We start from the raw sequence: 7500 nt of genomic DNA, 5'->3' as shown, positions 1-7500 counted from the left end.
ACACATGACGCTGCATAATACTTCCGTAAATATATAGATACAACACACACACACACGCACACACTCACAGAAAGGTGAGTGTGAGGAATACGTAGTTTTAAGGAGAGAGGGGTGACTCTTCTGCTGTCCATCGCAAAGAAACTCTCACACACAAACACACTCACATACATATACGTTCATACGTACATACATGCATACGTACATACATACCTACATATGTCAACTATACACCATTTCAAACTCATGATTACCGCTGTGTACGTTTGTAAATGTGTGTGTGTGAGTGTGTGACGTCCTATAACTATCTGTCTCTCTACTTTTGTAGGGTCTTCCCTGTTGCTGTCATATATTATGAGATTATAAAATTACGTCAAAATTTTCAAATTTCGTATTTTGAAATAATTTCCCATGTTAAACCCAATTTTGTTATTTTTTTGTTCCAGAAAATTTGCGGAAAAATGATACTGGGGTTTAAAGGTTAATCGGTTTTACTTAACCTGAAAACAGGATTTGGAAGCTGGCATTTTCTACATGATTACGAAAGGAAAGTAAAATCATTAGGGAAGGAATTTTCATTAAACAAACGAAAGCAAAGTATTACGACGACCAAAGTTGTAAGAACATCTGAAGTTTTAATAAATAAAGTCATGTGAAACGGTCGGACAGACATGTAAATAATTTAAAAGAGAAAAAAAAAACATGCTCAGCGAATATTTTTGGCGAAAAACTAAAAGAGGCCTCTCTGTCGGGGATGGCATGCTCTGACATGGAAGAAACAAAAATTTATATAAGATATTCTATTGTAAAATTGCCTGGTAACGACAGGCTATTCAGCTAGTGTTATATATGTACACACACACACACACACACACACACACACACACACACACACACACACACACACACACACACACACAATTATTAAATAAGAAAATGGAGAGATTTAACAGATATAAATTATTTTATTAATTAGTATTGCCTACAAGTGTTTCAATTTACACTCAATTCAATATACAAGCCCATAGAATAAAACAAGTTTGCATTTTGAAGACTTAGAGAAAAATATCATCAAGGCAAAGGGACATTAAGGAAGCTACATGTTGATCGGTTGACATACTCCAACAGACTGCTGGAGTATCTCAATTAATCAACATGTATTGGGTTGGCAAGCAAGTAATTTCGTTTTTCGGAAATAGATTTACAATTTTTTGGAATCACTTTTGTCATTGTAATCATTTTTTCCTTCTGATATTTGATAGCCATTACTCTTAGTTTACTTCAGAAGCAAATTGCTCGTAATTTTGTTTACAGCTGTCAGTTCAGCGTCAGTTTTAACATGGAGTGCAAAAACGAACATTTTCCACATTTTGCTTTCTTTATTTCTATAAAGGCAAGAAAGCTGCTGAGGCTCTCAAAGAGATATGTGAAGTTTATAGTATCGGTTGCTTAACAGAACGTACATGTCAGAAATGGTTTTAAAAAATTCTATTCTGGAGATTTTTCACTTAAAAGATGACCAACGTTCTGATCAATTTACATCTATAGGCGACTGCAGCCCCCACCCCCAAATCATTAAACAGCTGAAGGATTAAAATTAAGTATGTCCACCTGCTGGAAATAACAGTCAAAACTTATTTAAATCGCCAAAATGTTGGTGTTTTAAATAAGAGTTTTGACTGTTATTTCTAGCAGGTAGACATACTTAGTATGTCCTTTGATTAATTTTAATCCTTCAGCTATACACACACACACACACACACACACACACACACACACACACACACACACACACGCACACACACACACACACACACACACACACACACACACACACACACACACACACACACATTCGTTTGGTGCATAACTATTGTAGATTTTTTCCAACAAATTTTATTCATCAAAAACAATAACAATATTTAACAAAAACATCTTTAAATGACGGTCTGACCGTGTGCCAAGCAAATGAGAAGCAGTAATTGATGTAGATGGTGAATATGCTCCAGAATAATCATCTAAAGATGTTTTTGTTACATGTTGTTACTGTATTTGTTGTTTTGTTGAATAAAATTTGTTGACAAAAAGCTGCAATAATTATGCATCAACCCAATATATATATATATATATATATATATATATATATATATATATATATATATATAGGAGACCCCCTTCGATCATGAATGACCATGTGATTGCACCGAGAAATTTCCCCTCCTAGGCACAAATCCGGGTAAGGTTGTTTGCGGAAGGCCGGCAGTCGCCCATGCATACCGGCCTTTCCTCTCCACGCCACCAGTGTTGTCCAAGGGAAAGGCAAAGGCCGAAACAGCTCGGCACCTGTGACGTCGCAACTCATTTCTATAGCCGAGTTAACTGGAGCAACGGGAAATAAAGTGTCTTGCTCAAGAACACAACACGCAGCCTGGTCCAGGAATCGAACTCACAACCTCACGATCGTAAGCTCGACGCTGTAACCACTGAGCCATGCGCCTTCACACACACACCCACACACACACACATCATAATACAGGTACACAATGCGTGAAATAGAAGGCATATTCATTCATTTCATGCGGGTTCTTACAAGGATAACACTGTCGCATTGATAAGGGAATTATCAATGTGAATGCACGTGTGTGTGTGTGTGTGTGTGTGTGTGTGTCCCCGTGTGTGTGCTTTGTGTGTGTGTCTGTGTGTGTGCTTTGTGTGTGTGTCTGTGTGTGTGCTTTGTGTGTGTGTCTGCGTGTGCTTTGTGTGTGTGCGAATATATATATCTGTGTGTGAACGCTTATGTATTTATATATACATGTGTGTGTGTGTTTGTGTGTGCGTGTTTGTGTGTGTGTGTGTGTGGGTGTGTGTTTGTATGTGTGTGTGGTGGGGTGGGTGCATATATATCCATAAGGTTATAAATAAATATATGGAACACATTAAAAATGCACACGCATCGAAATAAATTTAATTAAATATTCTATAAAAAATTAAAAATAGTATTAAATAAAATACGTTAACTACAAATATAATTTTTATTTGTAAACTATCAAAAAAAAACATATGAGCATCTGTGTGCGTCTGTGTGTATATGTGAGTGCGTGTGCATGTGTATGTGTGAGTGAGTGCGAGCGTGTGCGCGCGCGTGCTTACGTACCTTCGTACATGTTTGAATAACAGAATTTCTTTATATCATTCATGTACGTATATCGCTCGCGTATTGACAGCAGGAATCAACATACGTAAATTATTGCATTTAAATCAATCCAGAATATTCCATAGAAGTCGGGGTGTTGCGTTAGGCCATTATCACACTGGTGCCATACTTATTTTAGTAACATAGAAATATAGCTGTGATTCACGTCGATATCATTAGAGTAATGTGGTGGCGCAATGGCCTAGTGGTGAGGGCAGCGGACACGCTGTCGTAGGATCGCGGTTTCGATTCCCAGACCGGGCGTTCTGAGTGTTTATTGAGCGAAAACACCTAAAGCTCCATGAGGCTCTAGCAGGGGATGGTGGCGAACCCTGCTGTACTCTTTCGCCACAACTTTCTCTCACTCTTACTTCCTGTTTCTGTTGTGCCTGTAATTCAAAGGGTCAGCCTTGTTACACACTGTATCACGCTAAACCTCCCTGAGAACTACATTAAGGGTACACTTGTCTGTAGAGTGCTTAGCCACTTGCACGTTAATTTCACGAGCACGCTGTTCCGTTGATCGGATCAACTGTAACCCTCGTCGTCGCAACCGACGGGGTGCCACCAGTTAGAATAATAATAAAGCATAATTTCTTTCACGAAAAATATATCCATAACACGCCCATTATTTATTCATTTACCATTTAAATCATTAATTGTGGTTTTCTGAGTTTTTTTTACATTTTTAAAAGATATAATTACAGCAAATGTATTTTATTTAATAATAAAAATTTAAATTTTAAAATCCAATATTTTTATAGATTTAAAAAATATATTCTATTTCCAGTTTGTTTATCCATGTGTGTGTGTGTGTGTGTGTGTGTGTGTTTTAGATGTTAATATTTGATGTTCTGTTTTATATTAATATATGCTATTGTGAATATCAAGTGGCTCATTATATTTAGAGATGTGTTTGCCTTTCTCCCTTTATTCCATCTCTCTCTCTCTGTCTCTCTCTTTCTCTTTCTCTGCTTCTTTGTGTGTATGTGCGTGCGCATGTTTTTGTTACTCTTACTCTTTTACTTGTTTCAGTCATTTTGGCTGCGGCCATGCGGGGGCACCGCCTTTAGTCGAGCAAATCGACTCCAAGACATATTCTATCGCTACCTTATGCATCGGTTGTCAAGCTATGTTGGGACACACACACACAGACACACAGACACAGACACACAGGCACACACACACACACACACACACACACACACACACACACACACACGCACACACACACATATATATATATATACGACGAACTTCTTTCAGTTTCCGTCTACCAAATCCACTCACAACGCTTTGGTCGGCCCAAGACTATAGTAGAAGACACTTGTCCAAGGTACCACGCAGTGGAACTGAACCCGGAACCATGTGGTTCGTAATCAAGCTACTTACTATCCCGAATGGGGTCTGGGTGGCAGCGGGCCCAAGCTTTTAAATGTGAAATTGTTGCCGACGACTGATTGGGTGGGGTCAAAAGCGATTTTGACCCTATGGATCCAATTAGCCTCTAAAATCTGGTATTTCCAGATTTTCAGAAAATGGCTGGCTGCAGATACCCAGTGATACCTGAGGGATGCCCCCAAGTGTTACCTGTGCCAGGAATCTGGCCATATTAAGAAGAACTGTCCTCAGGACCAAAGTTGGGTTCCTGGAGCAGTTAATAAAAGTAGCACCTCCTCCTTCCTTGGAGGGAGAGATGGAGGCAGTCGAGGAGGTGAAGACCTTCTCAAAAAAAGGGGAAAAGGAAGAAGGTGGGTAACCATTGTTGCCCATCGAAGGACCCCAAAGCTGCGGGAGGGAGGGAAGATCCTCCTGATGAAGCAAAGAAACTACATTGGGACATTGCAGGCGGTTAGTAGTACACTGCCGGCATGCCCTGAAAGCTCGTTGGTGAGAATTGTGCCACTGACGGAGGAAACTGTTACCCCTCCCATTATGATGAAGATTGATTTTGTGATCTTCTTTCATAAGGGAGGGGCGGTACAGAGCTTTTTGAAGAAGCTAGAGGACCGGAGGGAGGGGGTCTTGTCCTGGACTGAAGACCAGGATTGGCATCCGCAGGTAACTGCGGAGGTCAAAACGGAGGATGATATGTTCAGGTTGATGGACTCCTTTCCCAAGGACCAATATATGTTTGCCTTTTGCAAAAGCCGGTGTTACTTGGAAGTGCACACATATTGCGTAAAGTACTGTCTGTCTGATGTCCTTGTGATTTGACAGACAGTAGAAAACCCCTGGTAGACACAATATCTTCAATCAACAACCTCACGATATTGTATACTGAGCGACATGATAATGATGATGATGATGATGATGATGATGATGATGATGATGATGATGATGATGATGATGATGATGATGATTTCATTTATTTGTCACAAGGGCGAAGGATGAGAGGGACAATAGAGAGACAGACATAAAGTGTGGGGGTTTACTGGAAAAGAAGGGACATATGTATAGCATACAAAGGTAAACAAAAAAAGAAAAATAATAAAAAATTTTTGTCATTTGCCAAAGAAATGGTGGCATGTTGGAGATAGAGGCGTGATAGTTAAGGAAAAGATTTACTGGACTTACACAACGCCAAGCCAGATGACAAAATGTCTTTTGCTGGAGTCTATCATCTCACAGCAGCGAGATTAGGGAATTCACATCACAGATCCCCGACTGAGTGAGATGGAGAGAGAGACAGATAGATATAGTGAGAGTGGGAGGAGGAGAAATAGAAATAGAGATAGATAGATAGATAGATAGATAGATAGATAGATAAAGAGAGTGGGCGCAGATGGTTAAGAGATGTGTGTATTAGCGGAATGTCATTTTGGAAACATCGAAAGTTCTGCGTTGTGATAAACATTTAAAAAGGGCATCATTTTTCATGCCATCAAGTCTGTAATAAGAAAAAAAAAAAAAAAAAAAAAAAAAAATCAAACATTCCACCAAACAAAAAGAATTCGTCTATTTTGGGTTCTTCTTATTTAATTAAATTCATTTATTTCATTAAATCCACACATACAAACAGAAATATAAACACACACATATGTACACATATATGAGATTATCTATCTATCTATCTATCTATCTATCTATCTATCTATCTATCTATCTATCTATCTATCTATCTATCTATCTATCTATCTATCTATCTATCTATTTATCTCTCTCTCTCTCTCTCTCTCTCTCTGTATTTATCTATCTACCACTCTCTCTCTCTCTCTATCTAACTATTTATATCTATCTATCTGTTTGTCTATCCGTCAGTCAGTTTGTCTGTCTGTCTGTTTGTCAGTCTGTCTGTCTGTCTGTCTGTCTGTCTGTCTGTCTGTCTATCTATCTATCTATCTATCTATCTATCTATCTATCTATCTATCTATCTATCCATCCATCTAACCAGATATGGTTATTGTAGACAAGAAGTACAGAATAATATCACAGATATTGCAATGCCACATGGTCTCAGAATGAATAAGAAATTGAGAAAATTAAAATCAGGACGTAACGCAAGAGCTGAAACGAGTGTAAAACACCAAGATTATTCCTGTGGTAAGTGATGTGTTTGGCACAACATCCTGAAGGATATTGGAATTGAAAGTCATATTAATGACCTGTAGGAATGTGCCATTGTGCCATTTAATATTCAGCAACAATCCCAAGAAAGATTCTTCAGATTTGAGGAGACTTGATGTCACCAAACCACAAGAGAACATCTCTGACAATTAATATAAAATAAAAGCTATAATAGTAATACTAGTGGTAGAAGTGGTAGTAGAGGATGTAATGATAATAATGATAGTAGTAGTAGTACGACCAATAATAATAATGATAATAATAATAATAATAATAATAATAATAATAATGATAATCATAATGGAACCAGTCAAAAGATGAAAAACTAGAGATATCAATAAGCACATTAGAAATATGAAAGACAATTATGATTTTCCAGAAAAAATTTAATTTCATGAACGCTCTTGCTCATAATCTTAAATTTTAATATCTCAATCCTTTTTCTTCTTTTTTTTTTGTTACAAACTTTTAGATTTTAGTTGTCATTTTTCAGTCTTCTTGATAAATTTTAAAATACAATATTTGAAATAAAGTTTTAAATTTAGTTTAGTGTTTATATAACCATCTCTATTATCTACGTATCATTTTATGGACATTTCTTTGTTTTTGATGTGTTCAGTAAAATAAAGGAAAGAAATTGCAGGAAAAAAACAAACAAAAACAAACACATGAGAAAGTTCTTAAATTTAAGAATGTTGTTTTGATTTTCTCTCTTTTTTCTTTATATTTCTGAAACTACATTC

Source organism: Octopus bimaculoides, chromosome 10 (assembly GCF_046866305.1).
Source record: "Octopus bimaculoides isolate indiv1 chromosome 10, ASM4686630v1, whole genome shotgun sequence".
NCBI classification, from domain to species: Eukaryota; Metazoa; Mollusca; class Cephalopoda; order Octopoda; family Octopodidae; genus Octopus; species Octopus bimaculoides.
This window is presented reverse-complemented; position numbering follows the sequence as displayed.